Source organism: Calidris pugnax, unplaced genomic scaffold, assembly GCF_001431845.1.
Source record: "Calidris pugnax isolate Ruff unplaced genomic scaffold, ASM143184v1 scaffold9, whole genome shotgun sequence".
NCBI lineage: Eukaryota > Metazoa > Chordata > Aves > Charadriiformes > Scolopacidae > Calidris > Calidris pugnax.
Window position 1 is genome coordinate 3,532,042 of NW_015090778.1, and position 11,251 is coordinate 3,543,292.

Below are 11,251 nucleotides of genomic sequence, written 5' to 3' on the forward strand. Positions count from 1 at the left end.
GGCAAAATATAGAATTTAAGGCCCTAAGCCACTGGGCTATAGGGCAGTAAGGAAGACGTTTGGAAAAACATGTCACCAAAGTGTCTTTCAAACTTAGGTGGGAAAACAGGAGACTTCTTACTGTACTAGGGCTCATCCCATGTCATGTCTTCTTTCTAAATGACACCCTCATCTCACAAAACCAAGAGAGATTACTGCACAAGACCTGACATCTAATTAAGAAAATAAACTAAGTTCAGGAACTGAAGTATATTGAACTTTGTCAACATTTTCTCTGTGAATGGAACATCAGGATTATTTTAGACTTTCCTTGCAATAAATACAATAACAGAGGGAAAGAAGCAAAACAAAATAAGCGTGCACACACAGGGAATTGCTAGTCTAATGGATTTTGTTTTACTTGAAAAGTTTGTGTTTTACCTGCAAAGTTTTCAAAGTCATCACTAAGCATCTGAAATGAAATTATTCGGAAGTTGTTTGTAACCACATGCTTGCCCTCAATCTGCCTTATCTCAGTTTGTAATTCCTTGGGGAAAATGACACTTTAAAAAAAAAAAACTAACAACAAAAAACCCAAAAAAGGAGAAAACAATGGCTTGGAATCTTGCCACTTTCTTATTAGAAATGAGTATCTACGCCCAACTAGTTGTGTGCAGACAAAAAGATCTGTGAATGCATAATTTGAAGCACAACAGCATGCAAATATATTCAACAATTCATCTTGCTTAAGAAGGAAAATAAGCCTAAGGAAAAAGGCACACTAAACAGAAAGCGTGTGAAGCATCTGAATGCATCCTGCTATGTTTGCAGTGATCACTTTAAAAAAAAAAAGCATAAAGGATAAGAACTAGATTACCCATTTCATAATAACTTTGTAAAACAGTGATCCAAAGGCAATGGGACCACAGTTAGACGTTCACCATCAGAGATGTTTACCACAGTTTGAGCGGCAACTGCCCTACACAGCTGCTTCTCCAAGGCCCTGGACACTAATCCGTAGAGCCACACCATGGAAGGGAGGGATGAGCTCCTCGGGGAAGGAAGAAAGGGGCAGGAACTGGTTAGCATAAACTAACAAACTACAGATAAAATATTAAAGCCCTAAATGCACATTTGGATAATTTAAGTAATCTACATCTTCAAGTTAATTCACTTCCATATAAGTTTAAATTAATAAGATTAACCGTTAGATTTTTATCATTGCTTAATGATTTTAAAGAAACATAATGAAGTTTTGAAGTTTTATTTTCTTTGCTAAATCGGGTATTTGATCTATTTTTCAACAGATAATATACTGAAATATATAGAATTATAAACTTTCCATATTAGGCAATTACCAGTTTTACAGATCAGCCTTCTTTATACCAGAAGCACGCAGGTATAGGCTAATGTCTTTAGTGTAAAATACACTCATTCAGACAAAAAAACCAACCTAAACACATACACAATTCCAAATTAGTAGGCATCAAGCACTAGTGCCTATCAGAGCTCAATTAGAAAATCAAGCTTTGGATCCAGCCCTAACAGAAGTTGTTTGTATCCTGTTCAAGCTTTTTACTTGCTCTCAGGAGCCCAGTTGTTGTGTAACATTTACACCCCTGTTACCTTTCCTGAGTTACCAGGCCAGTCCTTGGAGACCCAAGCAGCGACCTTCAAACACGTGCTGCATCCACGCTGTCAGAACTGGGAAAGAAATACCAAAGTGACCAAAGTCAGTTAACTCCTCTGACTTTCTACTGTGGATTATCATAGGGTAATGAAACATTCCCAAAACTTCACAGGAACTGTTCTTATTTAATCAAAATGCATTACAGTTCCCAAGACTTAAGTATTCAGCATACATTTTCCGGAGATCTCTCTCATTTAAGGCAGATGTTTGTAAGAAGGTTTTTCATTTGGATAAAGGTCGCTAGCTACAGTTGGACAGGTCATTCTGTGCCACAGAGCAAATTGTTTCTTTGACTCCACACAAGATTTAATATCCTGTGAATCAAAGAGTAACATGCTTTCTGTTTGCTTACAAAGAGCTTTATCACAAGCACACGCCAGCGATTACTAGTAGAACAGACTGTAACTACAGCGAGACAGACAAACGTCGTGTCCTAAGAGCTCCAGGCAGTGGGCAGCATCTACTAAGTAGTCACAGCATAAGAAAGAAAGGGGATGGCTTTGACCATAACAGTAGGATGTCCCTTCTCTTGTAACATCACTACTGCTTTTGCCCCCTAAGCCTTTTCCCACTTCTGGGTCTCTGTAAACAGAGATGAAACCAGAAGTTCCCAACTGCCAGGGGACATGTTTTAACCAACATTTCCCTTTCCTTCACCATTCAGTGGCTCTAACCAAAGAACACCATTTACAGTTTCAGTGGGACTGGGAGATCTGGGTCTGTACATGACACAGGTGAGATAACCATGCATGAGATTCTTCTTACTTGCTTCATGACTTTAATGTGTAAGTTTAGTTAGCCCTGTGAGCTTCTATAAGCATAGCAAGTCCATAAAATATAAACAGATTTCATGTGTGCCTGGATATTTTCCAGTCTGAATTTAGGGTAAAAGATGTATTTAATACCCCATAAGAAACGCTCTACTCTGGCTTTTACTGGGTTGCACTGGAAGAGCAGCTGTGAACAAAGGAGAGTTTTTGCTGTTCTTCTATGATACCTCAACACTATCATCTGTTTCCATGAATCTATCGTAATTTTTCTTATCTTTATTGGATGGCAAGACATTTCTTCCCCACATCCTCTGACCAGTTTGAAATGTATTCATCTGAACAGCACCAAATGAATAAGTAAAACCCACAGCAGTGACATTTGTGGTGTCAGAGGAAGCACACAGGACATCAGAACTTGACTGAACATCTCCTGACAGTTGTGGCTGATTAAACGCTTAACCTCTCAATTTTTATTCTTTTTTTTTTTTTCAGTTGCTGCAAAACTAACATGAGAACCTTGCTAACAAACGCAAAAGACAGAACTTATCCCTAGGTACTGCAGATCAAGTAAAAACATTTAAGTGTTTAAGCTTCCATGATAATTTACCACCATTTTTATCCTGCCTCAGACTTCCACACCCACCATGAGCCCCTGTGCTGTTAGCACACCTTGTAAAAATTCCAAGGAAAACACATCAGTAGAGGATGCTCAGTCTGTCCATACAGAAAAATTGCAACCCTAGATAGTCTTTGATGCCTTATCAATCCCTTTATCAAAATGCATTAACATTTGGGTTAGATATTAGAAAGAACTGAAATACAACTGCAAGAGAAGACTTTCTAAAAATTGCCAGATAAATGTAGCAGATTTGTCAGCAACTGCAAATCCCACGCTTGTAGCTGCATCTCCCACTGCATTTCATTTCAGAGCCCATAACTGTGAACACCAAGTGCCAGTTGTGAAGCTGAAGGCACAGAGGCCTTCAAGAGCAAAACTCAAAGACACCTCCTTTGACTACTGCAAAGTGCAATAGAGCTGAAAACCACACCAGTACACAAACAAGGAAATGGTTTATAGCAGGATGGCATACAGAGTCCTAGGAGCTAATTGGCCATAAATCATTTAATCACAGAGATTACCCATACAGCAGAATAGAGTCTTAGTTTGGAACAGTTCGGCAAAGGGGAGTAATAACAATCCTATTATTTCATTAGCAGTGTTATCTAATGAACTTGAATTCAATTTCAAGGTCTTACATTCACAAAGTATTCTAGAAGCCTCAGCTACGCTGAACCTTCAGACACTTCATCTTGGCATTTTACAAGCATTCACTGATCTAAATTCCACTTGAGTTATTCTTTACAGCATAATGTACTTAAAAGGTATCTAAGTATTAAATATAGTACAACAAACACCGGTATTTAATTCTGTTATATAAAATATTTTCATCTCCATTCAAAAGATAATGCAGATAGCAATTATGATAAAAGTGCAGATTATACACTACGACACCCATAATTTACCTGCTACAATTTTACCAAGGCAAGCATTCTATAAGTCTCCATACTGCATGTCTATTTGCAAATTCACTGTTCAACCTGCTCTGTCTGATGTTAAATGTATTCATACATATTCAGATGAAAACTGAGAAAAGTAAGTATATGACCATGACTGCCTATTAGAATGCATGTCTCACAGCAAATATATTAAGAGTGAGCTTTTGGTTATTAGTATTACCAGGACAGTATCGAGAAGAGGAGCGTCATTAGCCTCATTGTTCTGGACACGTTCCAGGGCTGGTAATTGCTTTTTGCCTACTAGAATCACCCCTGCATTTAGAGTCAAGACCTCGAGTTCCCAAATACTGTAAGCTAAAGAAGACTTTCCACCAGCTCACTGGAGAGACTATCATGTGTTAAATGACTTACTATATTACAATAGAAAGCTGTGTCACAAGTCACTGTAGTGTATACTGCAGAGATCAGAAGCCTCTAAGCATGATTTAAAGGTGGCTGTCTGCAATAGATTTCTAAAAGGAAAGGAAAAAAAAAAGGCACCTTCAGTTCCCACAAACAGTTGTCCTTAAAATTTGTACTATTAAAAAAGAAGTACACCCACAGGTGTATCCACAGAGAAAAGGGTTTGAAAAAAACATACTATCTTTGACTACTTGGTGGATGCTCATCACATTGGTCGTGTTGATTTGTGCTCTTGATTAGTTTAGCCTCAGCATGGAGGAGGAAAACTAAAGAAAAAGATTTCACACTTCTCTTTCAATGTCTCTTGAAAAATCTCAGGACTTTTTTTTTTCCCACCCCACCTCCCAATTAAAAAAAAAAACAACACCTAAGAACAAAGAAAATGTCCTTACTTCATATCATTGTGTAGGCACCAGATTCTGTCAAAATGATGTGCCTCTAGGATTTGTTACAGAAGTTGACACTTCAACAGGCTTTTAAATAAATTTTAAATTAAATAAGCTAGAAAAGGAAGAAAGGGAATGGTCCTCAGATGAATGAGGGCAACAACACTAAAGAATCCAGAAAAATGACTTTCACTTGAGTGAAAGACCCTACATATTAATTCTTTAAAGCAAGGAAAATTCACTACTCAAAGCCAAAACTTCCTAAGACTATTTACACCAGTCCATCCAAGCCATCTACGTGTCAATGCAGGACGGTTCAATGCAGTGCATCTTGTCCGGGCTAATCCTAGAAGCCAGGACACCTCTTCTAGAAAGGAAAAGCAACACCATACCTTAATACAGCTAATGCAATTGTTAAGCCTTTCTTGGATTCCTGTGTATGTTTAATCTTTTTCCTTCCTGGTATTTGCCAAGATATTTTTATTATTTTTACTGTCTTTTTTTAAAGGTTTCAGAATTCATAAGTTCATTTGTGTTGACCCACCAGGTTCACACATCAGATATCTCCTGTAGGTACACAGCATTAATTCAGCAGAAAACCACACTGACCTCTCTGTTTATCTTACTTAGCCTCAGAAGCAGCAAATGAAAACACTAAGGAACTCAGTTCTCTGTCATTCCCTTCCTTCCACAGACAAGGGAGGTTTAACATTTTCTGTCAATTTTTTCCTTCAGAAAGATTCTCTCCTGCTCCTTCCCAAAGGAAAAGGCAAAGAAAGTATAGCAAATATAAAATCACGAATTAAAAAAAGAAAAAGTAGCCAAGAATTTCTTTGGGAATCAATGTAAGACATGACCCTCATCTTTCAATGCCTAACACTTCCAAAATGAATTTAGAGGTATGCAAACCATGCAATTTTTCAGGTAAAATAAAGCCTGGTTTAGACCAATTATCCAGACATCTTCAGCCAGTTAAAAAATGTAGCAGCACCTATTTTGGGGAGCTCTAGCATGGCAAAGAAAATTAAACTCTGTTTTCTACGTGCATTTCCTGGCTACCTGGAACTACATTTCTGAGAAAGAATACAAGTAGTTTACCGAATATTTGGTCATATGTAAGATGATTCAGTATGCGTAGAGATAAAGAACTATGCTGGATACACGTCCCTTCCATTACAGAGAGAATTATTGATTTTTCCCTGGTTTGTTTCATTTTCTTCCAACTTTATCAAACAAAGTAAGCTATTATCCAACCAAGACAGCTGCTGCTCAGAGCAGCGACCGGAAAAAAAGCATCTAATTTGGTACTAAGTATTCAGGATGATAACAATCACTGTACTCCCAGCACATCTCACAAAGGAAAAAAAAAAAAAAAAGGGTGCATGTTGGGGGGGGGGAGAAAACACACATTCTCACCGACTGCCAGAATGTAACATCAGAGCAGGAACTCATAGTCATCAAAGTGAAAATGCATGTAAAGTAGCAAAATGAACTATTGTTAAGCTCTTCTTATTTTTGTGAGATTTGAAAACACAACAGCCTTTTTTATGTATGTGTACGTATATACGCACACAAGAATTAAAGCTCGCTTACTCTTCTACACAAATGTTCGCAGCCCTCACAACCTAACCTCTCTCTCCTTGTCCCTTCCACAAGATTTTCTTCATTTTCCTATTTCAAGTAGGACATGCTCTCTGTAGAACAAGCAGAGAGCATCACAGGGAATTGCACACTTAGCAAACACCAACAAGGGCTTTCTCACAGGATCAACCATATTGCAGTATGCAAATGAAATACTCAGTTCTCAGACATGCTACACCAGAACTTAGAGTCCTCCATTCAAATCATGCACGCTCAGATTTTTCTTACCATTTTTAAAATGCAAAAGTACATATTTACAGAAGAAATCACATTTAATAGGACACTGCAACCACCAAGAGAGATTTCTTGTAAAATAGCATTGTCTCCTAAATAGGAATTCTTGAAATATCTATGATAAACTGTTAAGAAGACCATACACTAGATAACACTGCTCCCCCCACCACCAGTGAAAAACATTTTGCTTAACAGCCTCAACCATTAACTCACTTATTTCTATTTACCCGTTGAGCAACTCAAAAGCAGAGCAAGAGAAATTCATGCCCGAACACGAAAAGACAGAAAATTTAAAAGAAGTATCACATATGCAGTGCAGAAACTTTTCAATAGAGCTTAAAAAAAAATACAGACCTAAACAGATCTAGGTTTCCACTCTGCTTCACCCACCGCTTTGGTGTGGCACTCAGGACCCACCTGAATCCAATTCAAACTTTTGGGCAACTACCCAATGCCTTTTCTCTCAGTCCTCTCCAAAGGGTTTCCACCTGGGGAAATACTAACTGAGAAAATTAACCCCTCTGTGACTGCTGCACTACTTTGAAATGACTGTGGCACCAGCTTTTATCAAAACCTTCTGTTCTGTTAAAACGTGCCTCATTTCCCACAGTGCAGAAAGCCAGGCAAGGCTGGTGGCCTTCTCTCCAACCTGCTGAGCATTCACAGCACTGAAAGAACTTACAGCTGAGAAGCCAGTTAAGGCTTTCTCCTTTAATAGTAACTCAATTCACAAATTAAATGGGACTAACATGCAGAAAGAAATAAGGGCAAAAATTTAATAAATACCCTAAAACTTCATATTGCGAAAGATTTCAAAAATCTTACATGACAGAGAGGGCTATATTGTAAAATGACTTAACAATGTATTTTGAAAATTTGCTCTGTATCTTTAAGCACTGCAAATAATGAACTTGCAGCTTAGACTGCCAGAGAAAAGTAGCCTCCTAAGGATGTAGGTGGGCATTCCCTTGGGACTGATGAAGCCACCCAAGCATGTTAGGTGCTTGACTCCACCGAGAACAGATTCCCAGACTATTTATGCAAATTTGTATAAATCTCTGCATCTTTTCGTGTTTTATAAACACCTCTGTTAATTTAGCCTTGGGTACAGTACAGAAAAAAAAAACAAAACCAAAGGCAATTAAAATGGGGCTTCCAAGTGGTGTTTTAGTTTTCTTTCTTTTCACATAAAATTGGAAGATATAATGCTTTACCTTCCTCAAATGAATGTATACTAGAAGGGCAAAGCATTGTATCCTACACTTTTATTGGATTGGATCGCAGAACACTCTCCAACAATAATTAATGAACATCGCCTCACTGCTCCTCTTTAATCTAGATAAGCATCAGCAATATTTTACACAGCAGGGAATAGGGGAACGCAGGTGTTAAGTGGCTCGCCCAAGGTCACACAGCAAGGCCGTACCAGAGTTAGGAATTAAATCAGTTCTCCTTTGCAAGACACCTATCCACAAATTTTTAAAAATACTACTTAAGTAATGCTGCTCCTCTTAAAGTACAAATCCCTGTCTATGAATATCTTTAAATCATTGTGAAGAGAAGACCCACCATTAATGTGTCACGTTCCCCTGAAGTGGGATGCAGAACTAAGGAAAGGGGAAGGGCTCAGCAATTGTCCAGCAGTGCCATACCATCCATTTCTTGCACCTCACTGAGCATTTGCTCTCGTTTAGAAACTATGGAAAGAGGGGTAGGCCAGAGGAAAATGAGTGTGCTAAAATACGATATGTCACACTACCCAGTAATCCTTCAAAAAGTAAGAATTCTGGACTGTACCAATTTTCTGTCACTATCCTGCTAGTGAGACTCCTTTCTTAAATGTGATATTAATGCCCAAGGAACAATGAAGGGTCCCTGGAAGTTTCAAGGAAATGGCAGATTTGGTGGCTTCGTTCTTGTGTCTATTTCTTGAAAACGAGAGAAAAATCTACATCAAAAGAAAAAAACACAACCAAACCTGCCTGTTATATTTCCTCTCTCCTAGACAACTTCATGATCTATATTGTTAATATAATGATATAGCTTGTTCCATTCTTCAATTGCTTGTCACCTGAACATGGCAGACTTCAGAAGGCCAAAAATGGAGAGAAGACAGCCAGTAATTACCAGAACCAAACCCACTATCTTACTAGTAGGAGAGGTAGAAAACACAAATTATCAAATACCTATCTCTCTCTATCTCTATATATGTAGTTAAAGAGAAGGGCTACATACTAATAACAGTGTGCTTCTGTTATTATGTCACATCAAAAGTTACTATAACCACCAGTTTTAATCAATATTTTTCAAACAACAGTAAGAAAAATGTATACTCCTTATGATCTTCCAGTCACATTCTTTGTTAGCTGCCCTGTCCCCTGTTACCAGACTAGTGCTAGATGGATGTTGGGGGAGCAGTGTAAATGGGATGAAAGGATTTTGTCATACAAAGGTAAAGCAAGGAGGTTTTGTTTTATCTGCTTCCCAGCTACCAGGTAATTTCTGATATCCAGGTTTATCCTTCTTTAGCAGTTCCATGATATCTTTCTGCTGTTCCTTAACAAATAACAAGACTAATTAAGCATCACTTTCAAAATTCATAATATGCTAGGGGGGAAAATGTTTCCAAATATCGTGGAATTATTTTTTTTCCACATTAGAAAACTGAATAGTTTCTGACAGAGGGCTGAGTTTTCAGCTCATTTGAGCTGGTATATCTGGAACCAGACTGTAGCTGTTGGCATTATTTACATTGTTTACCACAAGCTACGACTTTGTTCACAAGAATAGTTCTTCATAAATACCAGTAGAGATGCCAAAAAAATTAGATTTAAGGTCCTATTGCCTGTAACTGAGCTCTTTATGAATAAGGATTACTCATAAGAGCAGAAGGTGCCCAAGGAGACCACTAAATCAAAACATAGACTCAACCCCAAAAAGGAATATATTATAATGAGAAGAACAGGAGAAAAGTAAACACAGCAGACATTTGGAGCTAGAGAAGAGTGGTAACAGAGAGTAAACTGCACCTCCCACATTCTCAGCTGTCTACAAGGAATCAGCTTTACCTGCTGGTAAGAAAGTCAGATTATTGCTCTATTAGGGCTACCCCTTGCTCTCATGCCTTGTTCCCTGCAGAAGTCCTCCTGCCATAAGCTATCTCCTCACATGCACATCAGAAGTACATGACAGGGTGGGTGTGAACAGCTACATTCAGCACCGTGCTGATGGCAGAGATTTTCTCTTACTCAGGAGAATTCTCCAGTGTACTTCTTAGACCACTTTAAACAGACTTTGCACTGTGCAACTGCCACTTGCAGGACATAAATTTACCTAGTATATTTAAGAATTTGGTGTTATATATTTGGTGTGGAAGCATACCTGGACCTTCAAGTTATGAGATATTCCCAGGTCCCTCAGTTTTGCTGTAGCTAATGATAATGCATCATAGGTCATAAGCAGGAAACAAATGCGTGTATAACTTATGTCTGATAAAATATTTAATATGACCGTACTGGAAACCCTAATTATGTGTGGAGAGTTTAAAGTGAACTGTCCAGATTGTATAGTGACAATTAACCAGCTGTGACTAGGAACAAAGGGAAAATGGCCCCTGCTAAGGAAGAAACAGCAATGGCATTTACATAATTTACACACATTCTGATTATTTGTAAATCAGATAGGGAAATAGCAAAGCTATTAGCTCCAGATAGCATCATTGGGCATTTGTGTTTACATCCGCCACTTAATTCTGAAGCAATATACTTAGGTGTAGGTGAGAATGAAAGTCATCTAGCACTTAAGGAACTAGAAAATGTCATAAAAATAAAACAACCTTCTATTTACAGGATTAAAAGATCCCATTCACACTGTAATCACACAGACAGAATTTCCCATTCACACTGTAACCACACAGACATAATTTTTTGGCTTGGTTATATTTGAAAGGGTTGTATATTGATACTGAACATTTCCAAAGAAGATTTCTAAATGAACGGTGTCTCAGCCTCTTGATTATTCCTCACTGGGATAATACAAAGAGTCATGGTTCATAAAGGCACACCAAACTCTGTCTGAAAGGGTAATCAGAGTGGAACCATTTACCCATTCTGTAGTAAGAATGTTTCTTACCTCGCATCGACTGTCCAATGTTTGATTTAAAGCAGGAATTTTTCCTCAATCTGATTTGCAAAATACAATTGGCAAGATCAAGAAAGACATTTTATTCTTTCTTATTCCTATTGAAAATTTCAGCCTTTGTGCCACCTTCAATACAGTATCATATTCCTTTTATCAATTCATAATTCAAATAAGGCACCCTGTCTTCTCTATAGGCTTACACTGCAACAATACACATTAGTTAGAGATGTCAATGTATGTTTTATAACAAAAGTCAAACTAGGCTTTATCCGTAATTTTCTAAATCTCATTAAAGGTTCTTTCATATTGCAGATAGGATAAAGTAGCACTTTAAACTTTATAAATCTATTTCCGCTAGTACAGGGAATCTATTGCCATCTGTAGTTACAGTATATGACAAAGGAATGCCTTGGGGGTGAGTCTGTTCAAAT